General features: G+C 46.7%; 1 protein-coding gene across 5 annotated transcripts in view; it reads left to right on the forward strand.

The window, feature by feature from the left end:
- The window catches only part of dlgap2a (discs, large (Drosophila) homolog-associated protein 2a), a 161,866-nt gene that overhangs the window by 57,246 nt on the left and 79,914 nt on the right, over positions 1 to 24,706 (forward strand). The window contains exon 2 of one of the 5 annotated variants that reach the window (XM_048228075.1): positions 19,181 to 19,213. The exons of the other annotated variants lie outside the window; for them this stretch is intronic. The gene's annotated coding sequence lies outside the window, so the exon portion shown is untranslated. The remainder of the gene's footprint in view (positions 1 to 19,180; positions 19,214 to 24,706) is intronic. 5 annotated transcript variants of the gene reach the window in all.

Here is a 24,706-nt window from a genome sequence, read left to right on the forward strand (position 1 = left end):
ACCCCACACTGAACGCATAACAACGCTAGGCCCATCACTCTGGGGTGTGGTAGCCTACTCTCTGGGATTTATGCACCAAGGTAACTGAAGTATCCAATTTGTGTCTTGAAATTATGTTTGAAATAAATGTCTTAGAACAAAAACGTTGATAGACTTGTAAAGGCAGGTTCCCATATACAAGACGGGGTAATAATTGCCTACCATACCAACAATTGCCATCAGTCCACTAGAAGACATTGTTTCGATTATGATATAACACCTCTTCTTAATATTTTATTATATGTTGTATTGTATTGTATTATGTTGGTTGGATTAATAGCCTACGGTTGGCAAAGAAAAGTCGTTTTCCTATCATGGGTCTCCAACACATGTTCTCAAGCTCATTCTCTTGCCGCCCTTTCGAGCTAATTGCCAGAGGCTGAAGCCTACTACATTTTAACACAATTGTTGCAACTCAAGGCATTCCAGCCTACGAATTTTATAAAAAAAGTACTAAATCATGCATAATTAAACAATAACTCAATTTAGGTTATTTGGCTACGCAAAAAGGTTTCCATTACAGCACAACCCCTATTCAATGAAGGGCTGCCTTGTCTCGCAATAAACAGTAGTGGAAATCCCGACACTTTTTCAACTGCATGAAACTTAACAGTGAACCATCAAATATCTCCCAGATTTCAGTTCTGTCCCAAGTCCCATCAGTCCCAACATTTAGCAGTATAATCAAACAGTCCAAAAGTAAATTAAATCCCAAACCAAACCGAAAATGCTTTTGATAGCCTACCGGTATGCCGCTCCAAATGAAACGCATGTCTAAATGCAGGTTAGAAATAAAAAAAAGCCTGCCTCGAATACCAGCCTGCCTCAAATAAAGATGATGATGAATGATTTATGCTAAGCAGCCTGGATTATTTTATGATTATTAGTAGACAAACTGGCTTCAGATATCCAACAGAGTGAATATGAGATTGTGCAGTCTTACAGTACTGTAGATGGCTGTGGTTAGTGATGTGATGCTGTTAACCCTTTAGGCGCCAGAGGTTTTTTTCCGAAACGATCAATTTTGACATCTTCATTTCAAAAGGCTATATCTTAAAAGTGATAAGAGATAGAGACTTTCTGTAAATTAGAGAAATATTAAGGATGACCCAAAGTTTATGTAGAGATTAAATGTTTATATCTAATTTGCATATTATGACGTCATATGGTGGCGGCCATCTTGGATTATAGAATTTTCATGAAAAGTTGCATGTTTGAATGATAAAATGCACCACTTCTTTCCCCCCAAAATGTCCCTCACCTTCTGTATGCTATATTGCACAATACTGAATGCTCAGGTAAATAGTAAGTAGTGAACAAACTGTGTAAATCATTACTAATAAATGGCAGAAACAAACCAAATGCATGTAGCGGTAGACTGGCCTTTTGCTGTAGAGATTTTCCATTTACTACATACAGTAGGCACTCTGATTGACTCTCATTGATGTATGGGGCACATATATATTATTCAGATGACACACAAACACAAGTAGACAAGACCTGTTTAGTTCAAAAGCTCATTTGCCACGGCAAGGCACAGATCAGGAGTGAGATGACGAGACAAGACAAGAGACAATGTTAGTATTTTTTTTCTTTTTGTTGTTTTTGTTGATGTTTTTTTGTTTTTTTTCTTAGCTGACAAAGACACACACATCACAAGGACATGAACACACAAAAAGGAACACATAGTGTACTGTATGTCCTAAATGATCAGGGAAGTAGATAGCAAATCAACAGTGTAAATCATTACACTGACCTAATGTGTGCATGACCTAATGTGTGTGTGTGTGTGGGAGAGGGAGAGAGCGTGTCACCACCTCCACCATGCGAGCAGCATGGCCAGATCTGCCCTGGCGTGCGAGTGGAGAGAACCGGCGCAGCTCGGACTAGGCCTACTGTCATTCTCATTGCGACTCCCCACACTGCCACTCACGCTCCCCTAACTGTCCTATGAGCACTTCGACCTCGCCTAACATACCCAGTGGCATTAGACAAAGGCTCCACCACGTTACTGTCGCTGATTGTGGAGAGGCACACGCTCAGAAGACAGAAGCTAGCTATGGATATAAGGCTACCTCCAGCCTCGTTCGCCACACCACTAACACCCTGCTAACTTCCCCGATGAACACCAACCCGTGAAACATTATTCCCACCAGTGACATTGGGCAAACGATTCAACGTTTGTGCTTGGTGTAAACTAAACTATGGAGTAAACTCTCACTTTGTCCAGCTGCATCATTGCAAGGCAGGGACGCATCTGAAGCCTCACTAAACGAATCACCGTCATTTTCTGAAGGCAGATATTCCCCTTCAGAATCAGGGTCCATGAATAGAAGACCCAACACTTCATTTCAGGTAAACTTTTTTGATGCCATTAGACGATAATCTAATGCAAATACTCGCTGACGTTGACAATATCGCTCTGACAAAGTGGCTCACACGCACACTAGCTCCGGTATTTCATGCACTGATTCAATGCGCTGTAGCTAGAAAGTTTTGTTTAAAGCGTGTCCTTTTTCGACTGGGATGACGATGACATGTCTGCCATCTAGTGGAGTGGAAGTCGAACGAAATATGACACCCTATTTGACTAAATCGGCCGTTTTATTCAGTACCGCATCTTGTCGACTATAGTCGACTGTGGCGCCTAGAGGGTTAATGGGGAGTTTTACATAGTTAGCGCAAATCCTATATGTTATTATTTATTTAGCGTACCTATAAGGCTTTTTTTTCCTTATCAAAAGTGAGGGAGACTACGGCTGTCTCTTCAGCACTGCGGGGGGCATATCCCCCACGTCCCCCGTGCCTCCTGCGCCCCTGTGTGTGTGTGTGTGTGTGTGTGTGTGTGTGTGTGTGTGTGTGTGTGTGTGCGTGCGTGCATACATCCAAACCACTCAGATGCATACCACTCCCTCATATCATAGCACATTTTCACCACACGTAGAGGAGACATCCTCCACTGCACACGGTAATCAATAGTGACACCTATCCGGAGAGCCAAGCGGATAGCTGCTCCAGCTCGCCAAGGCTAGCATGAATTAACCAGACCCCCTTCCTGCTGCAGGAGACCACTCGTAACGTGCTTGGACCCAGAGTGGAGTTTGTCTGCGGCATCGAGTGAGGCCGTACGGGCGAAAACATGCGTCAGATGCCATCAATCTGTTCTGCTCAATCAGCAGACGGATGGGTCAGCGTAGAGGGGAGAAAGGGGGCTAAGATGCATCGTCACTCTAGATTAGTTCCTGTTTGGAGACATCGACACGATAGGACATGGTCTGAAGCAGTAGGCAGCGTAATGACATTTTAGATGAGCACATCTTTGTTGTTTCAGGCCTTGCTCAATTGATCACTCTCCTGGAATGAAACGGTCAAGCCCTGGCTTTTGAGTCGGATATGTATGACTCAGTGATGTGTGATGTGTGCCCTTTTCATAAGACTGGAAAGTGTCATCAAAGTAATTGGGGGTGGGGGTGGGGGGTCTCTTAGAACACTTCCAAATCTCCTGGTTTGCCTCCCTGGGCATGTCACGGGTGTGGAATGATTGCCTCTCCTTCACCAGAGGCCAAGAGATTCTCTTCTAACAATCATGGAAGCATTAGAACCTCAGGTTAGTCAGAGAACTGTCACTGCATCGGTGTTCCACGGTCTTGTTCCTTGCAGTCAGTGTACATATTTCTGCCCTCCATCATGATGACGTCCATCAGCTGAGGAGAAGCGTCTCTTAAGGCATCGCTGCCTCTCTTCCTGGCGAGCTGAGAGGAGTATGTGTGAGGGAGTGAAGGACTTTCACAGATTTGAATAGACCAGAGTTTTTCTGCAGAGGAGAAGATCAAGGCAGTTTGGTAACAAACTCTGTTCTTCTGTGCGTGTGTGTGTGTGTGTGTGTGTGTGTGTGTGTGTGTGTGTGATTGTGTATGCATATGGGAGGGATCACCCCTCTCCCAGTTTTCTTTTTATCTGTTTTCTTTTTTTCCATATTATGCTTAGGTTTAAATTCCTCCGTTCTTTCACAATGCATCACAGGACTGTGCTCCCCTTGTTGCCATGGAGACGTAGTCAGGCAGTGTAGTCTGCGATTCTTGCATGGCTCTGCAGACCATGCCAAACGATGGGGCTTCTTGGGACTCACCAGATACTGGTGTCTGTGTGTGGGTGGATGTGTGTGTATGTATGTGTGTGTTTGTGTGTGTGTGTGTGTGTGTGAGCGCGCACGCGCGTGTGTGTGTGTGTGTGTATGTGTCTGCGCCTTTTATATAGAGAGGCAGAGGAGAGGGGAGAGAGAAGCCAAGAGAGAGAGAGGGAGATAAGGCAAGTCACAGAAGTAAGAGAGATGGAGAGAGACAGGGAGAGAGAGATGGAGAGAGACAGAGAGAGAGAGAGAAAGAGAGAGTGCAAAAAGGGAGAGAGGAAGAGAAGTGTGTGGGTGGTGGAGTGGAGGCAGGCTGCCATGCTTCTGCTTATTGGCTGTGGTTTGATCTTTAACCTGCTGTTAAATTTTCCTGGGTGTACAGCAGGAGCTGAGCACAAACCTTAATGAGAGATCAGTCATTAGTGTCATACATGTGGACTAATGAAGGAAGAAATTGATGGGAAACCAACTGCTCACAAGTCAACAGTCTCACAGTCACCAGAGCTGCAAGAGATGCTTAATGTATGACTCCATAATTTTAGTAATTGCTCTCTAGGGCCTTTGCATGTCGCCCCAAAGAAATGTGTGTTCCTGCAGTGGAAATGAAGTGCTTTTCTAGTGAGCAGCAAGGCAAGTTTAATGTGATGAGTGGCCAGTGACCAGCGCTTGTGCAGACATGGCCAGCTCCAATTATAGATTAGCCCCTCTGCAGGTTGGAGAACAACCAACCGTGTCCAGAAGGAAGGTGAGCAAAAAAAAAAGAAAAGAAAAAGCCCAGAGGGTTCTGGGAAATGGAGTCCATTTCTCACAACAGAGGGAATAAAAGGTGTCTGCTTTGAGGAATGGAAAGTGAAGGAGTCAGTTGAGCAGAGTCGGTCTTTGTATCTGGAGCATGACTGCGGTGGTGGGAGTGGTGCTGGGGCTGCCCCTGAAGGTCTTGGCTGTGGTAACCGCTGACCCTCACCTCCGCTGCCCCTCACCTCCGCTGCCCTGCCCTGGGGAGTGCGGCTCTCCGAGTCAGCCTCCGTGGCGGATCCACTGCCGCGGAGAGAGAGAGAGAGATGGAGGCGGCAGAGACACCATGACAGATGGCCCTGACCTCCGCTGTGTTCTTGTACAAGCGCCCAGGGAACCGAGTGAGGGGGTGGGGGTTGTTGGGAGAGGAGAGAGACGCACTTTTTCTGAGTGCAGCTCGACCGGAGAAGCTTTTGTAGTCCCTGCTTCCTGTCCCAAGTGGGAATTTTTCTGTTGCCACCAGAACCACACACACACACACACACACACCCAAACCACTGCAGGAGGAAAGCCTTTGACCTCTAGTCTCTAGGCCTGTGAGGTAGGGAACAAAAAGGGGCAAGGAGGCCAAGATAGAACAGGCCCCAGGTCAGTGCTGGTCTCCAGGAGAGGGGGACAATCTCCATGCAGGACTTGGAGCAATAAGCTTTTGCAGAGTAATGGAAATTCCCCTAAGCAAAGCCATCCAGGACACTCATTTAAACCCTGTGCTGCTGGTCCTTGCTAGATGGCAGCTCGACACCTCATGTTGAAAAAAAAAAAAGCCATTTTAATGCATCAAAACAAGAAAATGGAGACAATGACACAGAGACTTAAATAAACTTAAGCACCGCTAATATACACAGATACCAATTGTATGTAAAAATGTGTTTATATCATAGATGAAATAGATATTTTACTATTTTATTACACTGTATAAATGAATTAGTTTTACAGCAGTTAACAGTGAAGCAGTCCTCTCAGTCCTCCCCCAGATCATTTCCTCCGACCACCATCCCTTGAAGGTGGAAAAGAAAGAGGGTGGCTTCTTTTGAAGGCTTGTCCCTGAGACCTGGCCCCCATCCAAGGCATGATTACCCCGACTGTCTTCAAAGGGCCTGCAAGACTGGTATTTAAAGACCTCGAGACGCCTTACTGAAATATACGGTGAGAGCATGACACTCTTCTCCTGCTCAAACTGTTCACGGCCAAACGCAAGAAAATAATTTAAGCCTCTCACATATCCACCTTAACAAACACTTTGATCTTCAACTCATTTCTGACTTTGTGGCAGAACGGTTCCGCCTCTTCCCTAATCTCTACTCCGGTGCCCGGCGGAGTCCGGCCTTTAAGCGAACTGAAAATAAAATGGGAATAATTGAAAAGCCCCGTCGGCACCACATTCAGATCTCCAGATCTTCCCACCCCCTGCTCTCTCTCTCTCTCTCTCTCTCTCTCTCTCTCTCACCCTCTTTCGCCCTCTCTCGCCTTGCGGAGATGGTTTTTTCGTGACGGTTGCCAGATGCACGCTGGGAAATAAAAGGCCGACTGGTTAGCGGTGCGGGGCAGCGGGGGCACACTGAGCAACACATGTCCACATTTGTGAGGCGGTGTGATAACACACTAAAGAGGCCAGAGGGGCCTGCTCCGCCGCGTGGGTTGCTGTTGTTGCGGCCCGATAAGCTTTCAGTCTTCCGTCGCTGACGAGAGAAACCTTTTTTCCGTTTGCCTACCAGGGACTACATTTCCCAAAAAAACATTGTTGTGCTGTGACCATTGCTACATCACAAAAAGACTGTTAGAACTATTTTGAATGCTTTCTTTGAGAGTCTCAATGGCCAGAGCACACCATTGCTTTTGGGAATAACAGCCAAGCACTCATGGCGACTCAGTATCAAACTTGTTACTGCAATATGGCTGCTAGTCTCCACTTAACTGTTCTAATACTTGTACTGTAGGTGGTGTGGAACTTCGACAAAGCTGTGACACTGTGCAGGCCTTAATTTGACAGTATGTGTTGCACTTGAGATGCTATATGCACAAATGGCCAAGCAGGCCCCTAACACATTCTGACACTCTTGCTGTTAGTGCCCCCACAATATGTGAGTTAACTGGGGGACAGAGAAAGTAGACATCTGGTGGGTCACTGCTTCCAGCCAGCTGTTATTACTCACCTGCCTCCGATGTCTTGCGTCAGGCCTTTTTATTGTCCAGTTTTGGCCACTGTGGTGTTTCTGTGTGGGAAATGCTGATGAGATTGGTTGTGTTTGTCTTATTGATCCTTAAGCAAGAAGCACTTTCTGAGATACGAATAAGGGTGAGGAAGAGTGTGCAACTGAGATAAAAAGAGAAGAAAATGTTCCGAGGGAAGCAGCGTGATAAGTGCAGTCTCACACATGCAACGCTTGTGCAACGTTATGCGCTGATTACTGGAGCATTTGTCTCACACGTTTTTTTGTTTTTTTTGGTTTCCCAGAAAACTTCTGTCAGTCGAGAAACGAGAAAATGTGATAATTAAAAATGGCAAAAGTGGGACTGGGGTAGTGTGGTGTGGTGTGGTGTGGTGTAAGTGAGAGCAATGTGACCGTGAGTGTTTTGCATTATTAAATCCGAACGCTTCCTGTTTCAGTCCCTGGACGTCCCACCCTCCTTTAGGCGGTACATCGCTGAGACAGCTGCCTCTCAATGAGGAAGGCAAACGGGGACAGATCATTCGATCGCGGCCCAATCCATCACGGACTCGGCCTCCATTTAGCCTTGTGTCAGGAGAGAGTCCCCAAGTCAAATACTCCGTTTAAATCGTTCAGTCTGAGTTGTTCAAGAACGAGTGAAGTACTCAGGGCTCAGAGGGGTGGGGTGGGCGGTGGATGTAGTATGTGTTTCTTCTGGGGTGCTGGAGGGACGTTCTCTGCCAGAGCCACAGAAGACTATATTGGGTCTTAGAGAGAGCTAAAAACTCAGCATTTGTTTTCATTTATCCACAGTAGCCAAAATTTAAATATTATCTTCAAATAAATGTGCTGTGATTCCGAAGGAATGTGCCATGATTCCGAAGGAATGGCCGCTTAATAGCGTGCCCCAAAAAAATTGTGGGTGGATGCTGACATATTGGGGATATCATTTTCATCCGGGCCTTAAAATCACAATCAATCACGCTGAGCACTTTTAGTGCCACACCGAACGGGCCCAGCGCGTCCAAGACATTAAGCCGTTGATTGGAATCATATTTAGCGGCGGTGGTGCAGATGTAGATTTATTCCAGTGCATCCTGGGCATGTTTCACATATGGGTTTTGATGTGCTCAGCTGTAATTAAAGCCAACAACACTCCGCCAGAAGATGATGACTTCTTACTCTGGGACCCTAAATCTCTCGCTGTGCTGCGGTTGCTAGGGGAGGCCACCTGGAGAGACGCACGGCCCCACTGTGCTCTCTCAGGTGGAAGTGCAATATGGCGGAGATGGATCGTGCTTTATTGAGCTACAGTACCATGCGCAATTGTGTCATAGACCTTCTGTTATTGTGGTGGGTAATTTCTTTTAGAAAATTTTTATGTTTAGTAAACAACTAAGATCAAAAGTGTAAGAGGAGTTTAGAATGGATTAGCATAGATGGTAAAACTATGCAAATGATTGGGGTTTTTTTTACTTTTAAGCAAAACTAAACCATTTCCGAGTACTTGTTTTTATTTTTCTCACAGCTCTTGAATTATGAATGTAATCGCTCTGTGTTAAAGGCGAGGTATTACTAAGTACTGGAGGTGATTTATCTTCCCACCCCCTTCCACAACAGCTAATGGAGAAGCTCCAATTATTATCTTTTCTGAGGGAAATGAACGCCAGGGCCACTAAACGACAATTGCAACAAACCATCTGTGAAACTCTTTTTTCTACCTGATTTGGTGTCTGCAAACTGGAGCCCTAAATCACGTTTGTACCTCACCCTACCTTCTCCCCAAGGCTAACCGCAACAGTGCTGGGCTTGACCCTGTCCTATCCAATGTCCACTGGGAGGCCCAAAGCAGCCCCAAACTGGACACTCAATGCTAGATGCTAGTCCTGGGCTTATGCTGCTTTCCCCCTCACTAGTCTCAGAGTTTCTAATCTCTTAAGCAGCAACCCCACCTCTCCTTCCATCCCTCTGTCCTGTCCTTCCTATTGCACATGTGTGTGTGTGTGTGTGTGTGTGTGTGTGTGTGTGTGTGTGTGTGTGTGTGTGTGTCTGTGGTGTCTGGTGGGGGTGGGGGTGGGGTGTTGTTGCATAAGTGGCCAAGTGAAGAGCAGATGCCGGCCCTTTTGTCGGCCATGCGGACGCCGTTAACTGTAATCACAGGAGACTCGTGCCCCGCGGCGCCCCCTTTCTCTGGGGGTAAGCACAACCAGCTGCCAGCCAAGAGAGATCTATCAGAGCCGACAACCAGGGGAGGGACAGGGGGTGGTGGAGAGGGTCGCCATGCAGAGAGCACTGCTCTGATGATTGTTTGCGTTTGTTTTGGTGATGGCAGCTTGGTCACCATCTGATGGATCGCGTCTCACACCAAGACAGTTCAGAACAAGTCATCTGTATACAACAGTGTAAATATTAGCTGACTGTTTTAATAGCATTGTCTGTGTCGACCAAGTAAGAGCATATGGGACAGTTTTTGTCTGGAGCTGGTCGCATGTGACGTTGTTGCTGTCGTAGTGCTGTGCTTCACAGTTTCACTTGATCTGAAATGAACCCAAGGTTCCTCAATGAATTCTGAATAGCTGGGACCTTTTATTTTGTGTGTATACTGTATGTGTGTGTGTGTGTGTGTGTATGTGTGTGTGTGTTCATGTGCGCACTAATCTCTGACGCACATTGCTTGTTTTGTGTCACCTCTCATGAGGGGGATGTGAGTGGTAAAATTATAGGTTTTGTGGAAAACAGAGAAATCACGGCTGTCTGCCACTCAGCCAGTGCCGAGCCTGCTTAAACAGACAGCACCATTACGTGAGCCACGCAAGGCCTTTGTTTTCTATTAGCTGCGTTTGCACAAGGTCACCAGCCGCCACCTCTGCCGCTGTCGTCCTCTCAGCGTGTGTCCAGTGAGAATGACGAAAGGGGAATGCTTTTAGAACATGTCCAGAACCTTAACATTGTTCCTCTGGTAGCTAAGTAAAGAACACAGAATTTTTAATGGACGTTTGTGGCATGTAGTGACACACACACATAGCGTATTATGTGTGTGTGTGTGTGTGTGTGTGTGTGTTGCTTGGCTTGTGTAAGTTTACTAGTCTATAACAGTTATGAAATGATTGACACAGTCTTTTAACATGAACCTTTATCTTGTTTTAGCCATAGCTGAAGGCAGTGGATAGCAATATATTGGATGTGCTCACCTGGGTGGTTTGTGCACTGATGCAGTGAAGAGGAGCTTTGCGCATGAAATAGATGTGGAATGGAATTTTCAGGCAAATCTGAATGGAAACGAGTGACACAGTGGCCTTTTAGTGAGGTTGTGTGTTTGTGTGTCCGTGCGTGTGTGTGTTTGTGTTTGTTTCTGTGAGTGTGCGTGTGTGTCCGTGTGTTTGTGTTTGTGTTTGTTTGTTTGTGTGCGTGTGTGTCTGTGTGTGTGTGTGTGTGTGTGTGTGTGTGTGTGTGTGTGTGTGTGTGAACGTGTGACGTGTGCATGTTGCAGGAGTGTGGGCGTGTGGGTGGGCGGGCGGGTGTGGGTGGATCGGGGGGTCAGCTGGGATGTCCACGGCTGGCTGCACACCGCTAGCTCTCTGTCTACAGGGCGCACCGATTTTTGGCCTGTTGGAACATCTGTACAGTCAGTGGGATCCGGCACCCTGACACGAGCCGAGCAGAGACGCCCGCCCCAACCCCCCCACACACACACACACACTCCCCCTCAGCCGCGAGTACCAGCAGCCCTAGAATGCTGCAGTGCTGCTCAGTAATGTTGCGAGCGTAATTCCCTTTCAAGTTGTGTGTTATGTAATAGCACCTCAGCCGGCACTCTGCCCCCACTACTGCGTGTGTGCCACAACTGCACACTCGACGCTACTCCACCCCTCCCTACTCCACTCCACCGCTTGACATTAATGTTGCATGGGGATGTTGCATGCCCACTACGCGCGGATGGGAGCCTGACGCCTTACAGTACGTTCATTCAGACTCCGCGTTTGAGATCTAGTGCTGCTTGTGTCTTCATCCGAGCCGCTCCTGCGCTTCAGACATGAGCAACAGATCTCCGAGGTGAGAAATCCGAGGCAAGACGAGGGATGATCAAAGCTCCTTCATTATTAAACAATACAGAATGTAACTGGGGCGCATTAAGTCTGGAAACTTCCGCCCGAGAATTAGCATGGTGAATTTGCATATGCCGAGGGAGAGGTGCACACACACATACTCAGAAACACCTCTGCCTCACTGCATTGTCATGGCAACCGAATGTGTGATTCTCATCTCGAGGCGAATGCAGAATCTGCCTTTACACTGTCCGTATCTCCCTGCACATGTACAGCTGCCTGCTTAAATTTCCGGAAAGCCTTGTCCTGCCATTATGGACCAGATCCCCTTCCTCTGCCCCACTCCCCACCCCTACTTCCAGTTAAGCCCCCCACGCCTCCACCCCCCTTCAACTCACAGCCAATAAAGTGCTCTGGTAATCTGTGCTCTATGGCCTAAAATGAGCTGTATTGCTGATGGTTGCTAGGTTACTAAGGACAGAACCTGTCTCCCCGCATTCCCTCAACCGTGTTTAACATAGTCTGTTATTAGCCGTCAGATTGCTGCGCTACACTCTCCTGTCACCAGGCGAGGAAATGGAAGTTAGATCTTCACCTGAAGACTCCATGGAAAAAATACCATGGGAAATTAGCCCTTTAATTGGAATCTCGGGATGCGCCACCGAAGTGTGTCTTGTTTCCTGAGCAGAAGCAGTAGAACATGGTGGAGTATGATTCTTTCTTGTAATTCTTCATACATTTGACAAATAGTAAGTATAACTGCAGAATGACATGAAAAGATGATTGCTATTATTTGACTGTTTACTATTATTAATTAGTTAATATGTAATAACTAGTATATAACATAAATTACACATTGTCTTAAATTACTTTATTTTTCATGGTGTTTAACATCAACAGAACACACAAGCATACATCCCTGCCCCTTATTCTAGACTAATTTGGCACGTTTGCCTAAAGTTTGGAGCACATTCTTTATTATTGTCCATAAACTACTCCATCAGTAAAGAATTTATCGTGGCCCACTGCAAGATGTAGATTGCAGTCCAGAGACTCATTTACGGACTTCAGCAGAGGGCCTCATCAGAAATAATAACGCTTGTCTGGACAACAGCAGTTCTCTCGGCCACATCTGGTGCCCCCTCCTCCACTCCCTGGCATGGCTGCCCATAGCGGCAGGTGTGTGGACGGCAGAGCGGAGGTGCCAATTACTCATCAGTAAGTGGACGTGAGCGATCAGAGGGGATGCGGCGTGCTGGGCCCAAGTCAATGGAGAGACAGATGGAGATCTTTTGCGTCTAATGAGTCGCTCCAAATGGCCTGAAACGCGGATCTCCAGATCAAACATGCCTTCGGTGGCTCGGAAAGCCGATGATAGGCAGAACAGCTGAAGCCTCAATCTTTCTTTCACTCTTGCTCTGTCTCTCACTTTCTCATTGTCTGTGCATAGTAATGCAGTTGAGCCATGTGATTCAGTGAATTAGTGTACACAAACAAACACACACACACACACACACACACACACACACACACACACACACACGCACACACACCTCATCCTCAGTGCTCAGGAAGATCCCCTCTCGCATGCCTCCCTGCAGATCCCTCTCTCCCATACTCACATCACACACACACACACACACACACACACACGCACACACACCCACAGACCCACAGTCTGAATCATGTGGAGCTCCAGTATGTCTGCCCCTGGTGACTTATGAGTGTCCTGCTCTCCGAGGCCCTGTGGACGGGGCCAGTAATGAGCAGCCTCCACTTCACACACAACTCTCTGACCGGGCCGCTGACATAATCAGGAGGAACATCTGAAATAAATGGCCTTTCTGAATTAGGGACGCCCGCTTGCTACTGCGCCAGTCATTCAGGCAGCGTAGCACTGGACAGCCAAATGGCTCTTGCTAAATCACTGCACAGAGGACAAACCCAATGTGGATTAGGTCAGGTTAAATCTGATGTCTCGTCCACTCTTATCACCTGCCTAGACTGCGTGCATTTCCACTTTGAATATTGCAAAATGCATGCAAATGGTGGTGACAGTGCCAGATTGCTAGCCTGTCTGCTTTGCCTCAATAACCTGCATTTGTTTATATAAGGACTCACTCATGTTGGAGGGTTCCTGGCAGGTCACGCTTTTTTGCATGCCGTGATTCCCTGTGCGCCTGAATGACAAACATTATTCCTCTGTCATGACTTGGCTCGCCGTCTAACCCTTTAAATGTAGCAGAATGTGCGGGAGAGCCGAGCGTGGGGGGAGCAGGCGGCGGTAGTGGCGGTGGGGCCAGGCCGATGGATCACCGTGTCTCAGCCCTAATCTGGGAGGTTTAGGCTGTAATGCGGTCACAGGCAGTTGGGCTCAGCGATTCCGTGGGCCCCCCTCTCGGCTTGTTGCTCACCATCTGGATGGCTGCCGAAGGGCTCTCTGACTCAGCCGCTTCTCTGTCTTTCTCCTGGCGTGCGCCCGCTGTCGCCACCGTAGCCGCCGCCGCCGCCGTTGTTAGCGGCCGGAGCCCCCGGATGCCGAGGGAAACTCAGGGTGTTTTGGGTCCTCGTTCCTGTGTGTTCCCTTTTGAGCGTCATTCAGGCCAGAGGACTGTGCAGGGTGTAGAGCGCTGATCACATTTCATGCAACGCGCCAAGAAAACCTATTCATAACATTGCAGGTCAGGAGAGAGAGAGAGAGAGACAGAGAGAGAGAGAGAGAGAGAAGGGCAAGGAACAGAGTGAGAACGGAGTGAGAGTGGGAGGAGAGGAGAGGAGAGGGAAGGAGGAACTGGTCCCCTCGGTTGGAGCCCGCTGCCAGAGGCCGTCAATATGGCCGTCCACAGGGCAAACGCTCCTTGATAGATGTACCAATAAGACATAAGGGTGTTCGTCCGTGAAGGAGGCTATCAATAATGAAGCTCCCTCTTTCCACCTTTGCCTTGCTGCTAGGCGGGCCAGCCATACGGGCTGAGCCTCCCAATGCCATCAGCACCTTTCTCTCTCTTTCCCTCTCTTCCTAACTCCCTCTCTCTCCCACTCTCTCCCTCCCTATCTCTCTCTCTCTCTCTCTCTCTCTCTCTTTCCCTCTCTCCCTCTCCCACTCCCTCTCTTTCTCTCTATTTCTAACTCATTTACTCTCACCCTGTCTCTCTCCTTCCCCCTCTCTTTCTCTCTTTGTATCTGTCTCTCTCTCCCTCTGTCACTCTCTCCCTAGCTCATCCACTCTCTCACTTTTTCTCTCTGCCTCTCTCTCTCTCCCTCACACACACACACACACACACGACACACACACACACACACACACACACACACACACACACACACATGCACACAGACATCACACTTTGCCATGAGGTGATGGACGTATGCGGCGAAAGGAGGCATAAATCTGTGCCGTTGCCCCAGGGGCTGATGGGAAAAAGATGTGAGAGTTTATGGTGCCCCCAAGCCCCTCTGCAGCAGGTGAGCTTTGTAATAATAACACCCCTCTGTATTTAGACTGCTCCTCTTTTATTCAATGCAGTTTAGCCTGAAGTGCTTCACTCATATTTTTTAGAGGACAAAAAAGGATCTTTTCAGCTTGCCACTAAAGCACTAGGCAGATAAACATAAAGAAATAATGGAAGACGGATGTGCAAGGTGTTTTGAAAGCAGAAGAGGGCAGCGCTTTGAAAAGAAGTGAGAGCTTTGTACAGAGATATTCAGTATACATATACAGTACGAAATGACAGTTTGCTTTGGCCGCAGCATGACTTTCTCTGTTGCTTCTGTTCACTTCTGTAACTGCACACTGTCTCTCATCATATTGCGTTCAGTGCTAAATCATGAGATCAGAGTCCCAGTGTCGTCATTCATAGTCACTCAAGGACAAGGACTCCCTCGTCTGTGTGTACGACCGATCCAAGATGTCATCCACCCCCCCCCCCCCCCCACACACACACACACACCCACTAGCACCACCACCACCCACTCCAGAAGCTCCATGGTGATGTGGAGTAAGAGTAAGAGGTCTGAATGCCCACCCCCTCCTCTAATGACGTCACGAGTGCTGCCCTCACCTTCAAGGCTGAAGCAACTAGCTAGTAGAGGCCACTCTCTGGGTCTGGGTCTATGTGGAAGGCTGTCGAAAATGTCAGACTGCAGTGATTTATTTTTTAGAGGCCTCTGTGTCTGTCAGTCAGTGTGTTATCAGTATCGTGAGCATGACAAATTGACTGTTTTTATGTCACAAGTCATGCGACTTTGTTTTGACTGTGATGACAGCACCTGAGCACCCTCTGCTAATATGAATAGTTGATTGAAAAGACCTCAAGGCTAAATCATTGTTGCGGAATGCCTTTCCTTTTCTTGTGCTGTGTATCTCAGTTGGACGTGGTCTTCTAATTACACCTAGGGCTACTGTAGCTTTAAGGAGTGAGAATAAACCAATGATGCGGTATATCTAGTCTCTCAAGTGAGCTTAGTGCAGTTGAACCTCCAAAGAAAAAAATTGCAGGCTTGATGTTTGTCCATGATTCTTGTTAGTTGAATTGCACCGTGTTGGGATTTGCATGACCAGGCCCCAGCACAGCAGCCCTTACACAGATGTAGTCCGCTGTGGCACGTTGCTTAGTGTAAAATCAATCATTCCAGTCTGATGTTATGCATTGCTTCAACTCCCAGCAGCTGAGGTAGACATTGGGGCTCCTTGGGGACCCTCCCAGTGTAGGTAGTTTCCTGTTGACGCAGTGTAATTAGCCCTGGCCTACAGCGACCGTATACAGTGAGCTCTAACCTCCGGCTCCGAGAAACGCCACCTCAGCTCCGGGAGCGGACAGGGCAGCCCAGGGACGATGGCAGTTAGATGAAGGTATAGAGCTCTAATCAATGCCTGACCGCAGGAGCAATTTAGGTCATTAAACATGTACACTGCACGTCTGTCTCTCTCTCTCTCTCACTGTGAGTGTTTGTGTGTGTGTGCATGTGTGTGTGTGAGAGAGAAAGAGAGAGAGATAGAGCGAGAGCATGTGTGTGTGTGTATTTGTGTAAGTAAATCACAGCTATTGATTCCTACAAATTGTCCCAAATGAACAGAAGTACCATTGTTTGCCAAAGAGCATGCGAATGAGCTCACTGCGCTCATCGTAAGACAGCAGAATTTATTCATCCACGATTTAATACAACCACTTAAATCTCTGGTATCTCTTATCTGCTGCTCAGCTACCTATGTATTGTTAACATGGGACAAAGATTGCCAACTACGGAATATTCTAGATGTATTTGATACATTTAAGCAAACAACAATAGAGCTATATATTGCCGAGGTGCAGTTTTTGTCTGTCCAGGCAATCTTTTAGGTGGTGAACAATGACTGGCTTTCTTGGCAGCAGAGAGGAAACACAGAGTGGAGCAGAAAGTTTGTTTTTTTCCCACAGTTCCTTGGCTGCCATGATTTAATCAGGTTTCACATCAGCTCTGCTCTGCCTCTTCGCCCAAGCTAAAAAAAGACGAGAGCAGAAACTCAATTAACACCTCTTTTTCTCACTTTTTTCCTTCTTTGAACAGCCAAGCTGCAAAAGATGACAGATATACATATGTGTGTGTGTGTGTGTGTGTTTGCAAATGCAATGATGTTGTGCATGCATGTGCAAATGTAAGGCTGCAGTGAATATGTGCTTGAGCATATTATCAAATTAGTACAAAAACTACGGTGGTGGTGGTGGTGATGGTCGGTGCTTAATTAGTTACATTGCCAGTTTCAACATCATTGCATCATCACACATCTGTATAGCCAGCATAGTGCAGCATAAATCATCACACATCTGTATAGCCAGCATAGTGCAGCATAAATCATGCTTTTCTGCCAGGGTGGTTTAGGGCAGCACAAGCACTACTTTAGCCCAGTCACAGTACTTTGAGTGTGTGCTTTCTGATGTCCCTGTTAGCGTACGGCTCCTATAGCCTACCCAAGTGATCGTGACCATATTGTGTGCACTCCATTTTTGTAATGTTCACACTGTCCGTACAGGAAGCATAAAAGTAGTGGTGTTGGTGCAATTTTGCACGACAGGTTACCTAGCAACCAAAGACAGTAGGCAACACACACACACACACACACACACATGCATACTTTTTTCATCAGGGCATGGAGGAGAAACTCATTGGACTGCGATTGTGTGCATTGTGTGCGCAGTGCAAGCCTGGATGGCTAAAAGTGGTCAATTGGTCAAACATAATCAGAGCCCATTGGAGTAAATGCCTCTAAATACTGCAGGGCATTGCCTCTTTAGCGGACTGTGTGATTGGCTGCCTTGCCGCCTCGGCTGTTTTGAAGAGAGCAGCAACATTCTGCCCAGGAGCTGAGCTGAAGAGGGATTACAGGGGGTGGTGTGTGTGTGTGTGTGTGTGTGTGTGTGTGTGTGTGTGTGTGTGTGTGTGTGTGTGTGTGTGTGTGTGCGTGCGTGTGTGTGTGTTTTCACATGCTCAGGTGTCCATGCATGTGCATGTTCTTGTTTGTATATGTGTGTGAAAACATACATGACTGTTTGAGTGTATGTGCGCGCATTGGATAGAAGTATAGTTGCTTTGAGATTGATTTAGTACTTAACAAAAGTGAATTTAAGAACCACACTCTTGCCTTAAATACAACCCTGTGAGCAGGACTAATGAAACCAATTGCTTCAACTCTCCCAAATATACAATAGGGAAGTGGAGCGCTGAGCAAAGTAATTAACCCAGTAAATTTCCACTGCGTTTAGCCGAGTCCCCTCCATTTAACTCCGTACGTCAGGTTAGGACTGTGGACGCAGACTCACTCGAGGGATGGCCAAAAAACATTAAGCGGCTAACAGAATTATAATAACACATTTATTATTTTGTCTTCAGCATCATTAAAAATAGGCAACAAATATGGAACTGGGCTAGACAAAAAGCAACATTGTCATGACAAACTGGGATGCTCGTTGTGGTGCTGGAGGATGTTTAAATGTCTAAATACCCTACATTAGTCTCGCTGTCAGTGAGTGGCCTGTTTCACAGGCATCAGGTCCTGTGTGTGTGTGTGGGTGTTTACTGTGTGAAGGAATGAATAGGAATCAAGCTACAAGTGTGGTTCCAGTTCTGGCTTTGACTACACAAAGCGTCATCAAATTATAGAGCGATAGTTCCTTCAAGGACCCTTCACTGCTACCTGCCAGAAATCTTGAAATCCACCACTCTAACACCTCACTTGTGTTGCATTGCTAACACTGTCATTTTTGCTGTTGCCTTATTAAGTGTGATTCAACCTCAGCGACACTCGTTCTATTTAAGAATAATGTGGCATTTTTTTTCTCTACAACATGTCTGCCATATAGCTTCTGCACCAGGGGTGCAAGGTTGTTTTTAGTCCAATCAGGCAGCTAATTGATTTAGTTAGCTATTAAGAGCAGCCACTGTAGCAGTGCACTGGTAGGGATCTCTGTGGAGCCTCTAGAGGGACGGGCCTGCAAACAGGACAAGACAAGAGAGCATGTGAGTGCTCATCACCGTGTATAATTATCTGTGCCTGTTCACCAATTATAAAGGCTGCTGACAAAACGAGACGGGAAACAGAGCAAATTAATCATATCTGTTTGTGTGTGGGAATCCACGCCATCTTGATGCCTAACTAAGCAATGCCATTGGGTTGCTGAAAGAACCATTTATTTGTGTGTTGCAAACAGCCTGTCTGTGTTTGGAGCTCTCTGTCTCATTCTAGATATGCTGCATGTTTAATAAATATCGCTCCCTTCTGCCAGCATACTGAAATGTTTTTCCGTGTGATTCAATTTTTGCATCACAATATATTTATCAGGCATGCTTTAGCATCATAGAAGTTTATGAAAATTACTTTTGAGACTGAGATTATTATTTTGTTTTTGTTGTTTCTCCTCACTCTTCATGATGACACTTATTGACCTATTGCTTACAGCACACAGCTGAAACTCACCCTGACCGTGACGAAGGAGGCCCCCGTGGTAATCCCATGTCTCTGTTTGTTTTTGGTTCTTTGTTTGTAGAATCACAGTGTACACTGTGTGGTGAGCCTGAAGGTGAGTGTGCCGGTCTTCCCACCTTAACCTCATCATCAACGCTTCCGCTGATCCTCACACAGCTTACAGGGAGGGGAGGTGGGCTTGGGGCTGGGGAAGGGGGAGGGGGGGTATTGGATAGTAAACCTGTGTAGTCGAATGACCATTGCTGACCACAAAGCTGCTTTCCCATCAAGCCTCTGCTTCTACCAGTTCATCACTTAACATCTGGCCACCTCTCATGACCCCATGGTGGGGAAACCGTCGCCGCCGGCAACTAATATGGCTGTCATCCCTTGTGGAAGAGCTGCATGTGTTGTGATTTGTGGTGGCTGCTGCCGCACTAGTGCTCATTCAGTTTCTGCTCTCTCCCTCTCTCCCTCTCTCTTTCTCTCTCTGTCCTAGAGCTCTGTCTGTTTGTAGCTCCTTTTCTCTCTTGGTTCTTCTCCCTTTCCTCATATTCCTCATTCCTCCACTCTTTCTACATGCCCTATGCCCTGTAATATTCATTTTGTAATTCTCAAACGCTCCCTTTTCTCCTTGTTATCTCTCCTTTCTTTCTTTTGCCCATTCTTCCCATCATTCACTCTCTTTCTCGCCTTCTCTCTCTCTCTATCGCTGTCTTTGTGGAAATACTGTGTGCTCTCACATGAGCTTGTCATTGCAGTCTGTCGATGTTTGTGCTGCTCAGTTCTGCCCCCCCCTCTCTCTCTCCCCTTCCTCTCTCCCCCTCTCTCTCTCTCTCTCTCTCTCTCTCTCTCTCTCTCTCTCTCTCTCTCTCTCTCTCCCTCTCTCTCTCTCTCTCTCTCTCTCTCCTGTTCACCCTCTGTCTTGGTTGCTCAGTGACATGCTCTCGCTGTGACACACATCACATACACCACCCAGTGCAGCAGTAACAAATCTGAAAACTCAGACCCAGAATATCCTCCTCAGTGTCTTCCAGAGAGACAGACATTGCAGCACACAGTACAAGGGATGGGGGGGGGGGGGGGGGGGTAAATCATTACAGTGAGGAATGAAAATGGCAAATATAAATACAAAAATAGCAACAGCAAGGCTCTCGCTCATAACCTTGCCAGGATGCTGCTATATGCATCCCCAAGTCATCTGAGTGATTCCTCATGTTCAAAATCAATAGAGCTCTGGGTTGGCCTCTGATTGGATTAAGACGTAATGGAATTGACTGGACTAGTTGCGTCTGTGACCCTGCTGCTGAGAGGAGATGAGACGAGAGAAAAGGAGAGGAGAGGAAAGGAGACGAGAGGAGAGGAAAGGAGACGAGAGGAGAGGAAAGGAGAGGAGAGGAAAGGAGACGAGAGGAGAGGAAAGGAGAGGAGAGGAAAGGAGACGAGAGGAGAGGAGAGGAGACGAGAGGAGAGGAGAGGAGAGGAGACGAGAGGAGAGGAAAGGAGGCGAGAGGAGAGGAGAGGAGAGGAGACGAGAGGAGAGGAAAGGAGGCGAGAGGAGAGGAGAGGAAAAGAGGGGAGAAGAAAAAAACAAAAAGGGAAGATGAAATAATGGAAAGGGTGAAGGAGGGTAGAGGAATGGAAATCAACATAGAGGAAGGGAGAGGCTAGCCTGGCCCCGCCCACCTAGATCTTCTTTCAGGGAGATGTAGTCTGGAACACCACGTTCATAACCGTTTCCCTCAAACAAGAAAAATGTCAGGCTAATCAGCAACGAGAGGGGACGATGAAACCGAAACTTATTGTGATAAACAGAAGCAGCAACACCTGCAAACATCAAAAATATAGTTGGAAAATGCAGAAATTTGAACTGTAATCATAACAGTTGGCAAAAACAACTATTTGAAGTATTGCTCTATATGAATGACACTGTCCACACTGCATACTTTAACGATAAGGACATGAAGAATGAGATCACTGGGAATCACTTTCACTTTCACATTTCACAATTTTAAGAATGATAAAAAACTGACAGCTAATCATAATCAATCAAATGTCAGACTTCATGTTCAACATGAGGAGAGACTTCCTGTATCGTTGGTCTGTGTGGACATTCATAGACAGTCTTTATAGTTATCCTTCCTGCTGTGAATGGCCTGGGAGAAAAGAGAAGACAGGAGAAGATGCAGACACAGAGGAGAAGTGATGAGAGGAGAGGAGAGGTAGGGAAAGAAGGGAATGTTAGAGGAGTAGAGATGAGGGGAGAAGTGAGGAGAGGAGTGGAGAGGTAGGGAAGGGGAACATTAGAGGAGTAGAGACGAGGGGAGAAGTAAGGAGAGGGGAGAAGAGGAGTGGAGAGGTAGGGAAAGAAGGGAATGTTAGAGGACTAGAGATGAGGGGAGAAGTGAGGAGAGGAGAGGAGAGGAGAGGAGAGGTAGGGAAAGAAGAGAACGTTAGGGGAGTAGAGACGAGGGGAGAAGTGAGGATAGGGCCCAGAGGAGAGCTGTCCTTCACAGATGGGACTGGGGGCTTCAGTGTCCCTCAGCGCTTCTGGACACTCCACTGTGCTGCACGTCTCAGCGCTCACTGCCTCGCCACTCTCACAGAGGGGGCCCATGTCCCTGTAGTCACACTACACATGGACACACACACATGCACGAATGCACACACACACGTATACACACACACGCACACACATACACATATGCACACACACACACACACACACTCTCTCTCTCTCTCTCTTTCTGACACACATACACATATGCACACACACACACACACACTAATAAATGAATACAACCCAGAGGCTCTCAGACCTGAAAAGAGCTAGCCCCAGAGAGATATGGTATGTCCTGCACAGCTGAAAAGGACATGTGTTTTGAGAGATAGATAGTGTTTATGCATGTGTGTGGGGGGGAAGGGGAAGAGAGAGGGGCTGGGAGATAGAGAGAGAGAGAGGAAGATGGAGAAAGAGAGAGAGAGAGAGAATGGTGCAGTTTGCCCTCTCAGAGATAATACGTTGCAGTTCCTGAAAGATTTCAGCTGGGGTGGATGAATGCAAGTGTGAGGCATGGCCAGATGCAAGGACCAGGGAGGAAATGTCAGAGAGAAAGAGCAGCTCGGAGAATCCAGGCATTACAGACAGCATATTTGTGAAGGGTTATTTAAGCATATAATGTGTGTGTGTGTGTGTGTGTGTGTGTGTGTGTGTGTGACGTGTGTACTGTTTGAGTGTGTACGCGTGTGCACTAGGGCATGTTTGAAAGTGAGTGGGCGAGACATAAAATAGTCAAAAGCGAGAAAATCAGTATGTCAGTGGATGCGAGTCAGTGAGGCTTATTGCCTTCAGGTAATCCCCATGCGTAGCGTAGGACATAACAAAAACAAATAAATAAAACACACACACACACACACACACACACACACACACACACACACACACACACACAGTCTTATCTCTGTGCCCCGGCGTGAAGTAAAAGCCACGGGCCAAGACCAGCTCCTGCACCGTTGCCCAGTCACTCACTCACTCACCCCCACTGCCCAAAATGTACAATATCATCCAAGTACAGCCGGAAAGTTCCAGAAGGCCCAATGGCTCCGCCGTGACGAAGCATGGGCAGACTCTCAGTCTCTTGGAAGAACATTTGGTCGCCGCGGCGCTCCCAGTGAGCAGCATGCATGCATGCGAGAGCCACACAGAGCTGCTCCGGGGTGTTCTAGCATGTTCTACTAATTTGTCTCAAGGCTGGTTTTTTTCCGTCCCGTCCCTTCTGGCCGCGCTGCTCCCTCAGTGTTTACTGCTGACGCTCCTGCGGGTTCAACAAATAATATGCTGTGTACTGCTGCGTGTGGTGGGTCAACAGAGGCTGTGATGACCAAATGTTTGTCATCCCCAAGTGGGAAAGACAGAAAGTGGAAGTCAAAGATATTACCTTCCTTCCATAGAAAAACTACGGCGGAAACAGTATTTTCAATGAAATGTTCAATTGACACATTAACTTACAGTAATTTCCTGTGTATTAGCCACATTGTGTATAAACCGCAGGACTGTGTTTTATGCAAGTTAAAAAAACAAAATCATATTAATACCATATTAACTGCCCCCGTGTATTAACATCAGAGCTGAAGAAATTGTGCAAAATCAATGTATAAACTGCAGTTAATAGTTGGGAAATTACAGGTATTTAGTCAGCTACAACATATATATTTAAACACATACATGAGTGTGTACACAGTATATATACACACACACTTAATCATAATTATTATCATAATTCAAGTTCTAGTTCAATTCTTCTACTAGTTTGCAGAATAGAATTGAATAGCAGGATAGACTAGATCAGAAAAAACAATCCTCACTTCAGTTTCCTGAATGGATTTATTAGGACAGTAAAGCTCAAGTAATACATAGAGCCCGAATCATTCTGAGAGTGTGCGGTCATTAAACAACTCTAATGGCATTTTAGAATGATTTGTATGGATCGGTCACCACAGCACAGGGAAGACTGGTAGATTGCAGATTGGTATTTCTTGGATGTACACAGTACAAACAGATTATGCAGATGAAGTCCAGTAGAGGGTAGACACAGAGAGAGAGAGAGAGAGAGAGAGAGAGAAAGAAAGAAAGGGAGAGTCAGAGGTCAGAGAAAGAAACAGTCAGTTTTACTCAGACTGAATCAAATTAAGAACATCCACACATTGCAGTCGTGCCATTGCAGCGTGTAACACATAACAACAGAGTTAGCTGACCACTTTTAGCCGAGCGGGTGAGATGCTTCATGTCATAATCAGATAATTACTCTGGCAGATAATGAAAGTCGGAATGTGAAATCCTGCTATGTGCTGCCATAGATTCCCCTGTACTGGGCTGTCACTGTGGTTTTGATGAAGTACTACTCATTCCATGAGAGGCAGCCCACTTCCGCGGTTATTCAATTTTCTATTTAAAAATGATCAGTATGCCATGAGCCATCAGTCAGTGGCGTGCATTGATTGTGTTAGACAACTATGTGTCCATGCGATTGTGTGTGGGAGCCCATTCTCAGTGCCACAGCAAGAGGATCCAAATGGAAATGTGTGTTATTGTACAGCTGGAATGAAGGTTGTTGTTGCTGCATTACCATGAATTCCCTGAGCCCCTCCACCACCGTTTACTCTCACTGTTTACCCGAGTGGTCTTGAACTTACCAACATCTCAGTCACAAATGGGAATCTGACATATTGGCGTTTCATGCTTACTTTCATGCTGTCATATTGGCGTTTCATGCTTACTTGTTTGCAAACCAGCATTAAGGGAACTGATAGATTGCAATTATAGGTCGTGAGTTATGCAGGCATGCCCCGGGGGGAATTGTGTTGTGCTACGTGGTACACCTTTCCTCTTAGAGAGCACAATCCATTGGGTGAAAATGGGCTCCTATTCATAGGTTCCATTTCATATGCACCACAGGAAAACCTCAAGCAAACAAAGTAGGACATTCAATCCCACACTGGAAAATTGAAAAGCAGTGTTAATGTAATCATTAATGCTCGCTCAGGCTGTTCAATAAATAAATGGGAATGGATTATTTGTCTGGGTGTTTGAATGCAAAACTGAGGCTGG

The sequence above is a fragment of the Alosa alosa genome, chromosome 19, assembly GCF_017589495.1.
Source record: "Alosa alosa isolate M-15738 ecotype Scorff River chromosome 19, AALO_Geno_1.1, whole genome shotgun sequence".
Classification (NCBI taxonomy): domain Eukaryota; kingdom Metazoa; phylum Chordata; class Actinopteri; order Clupeiformes; family Clupeidae; genus Alosa; species Alosa alosa.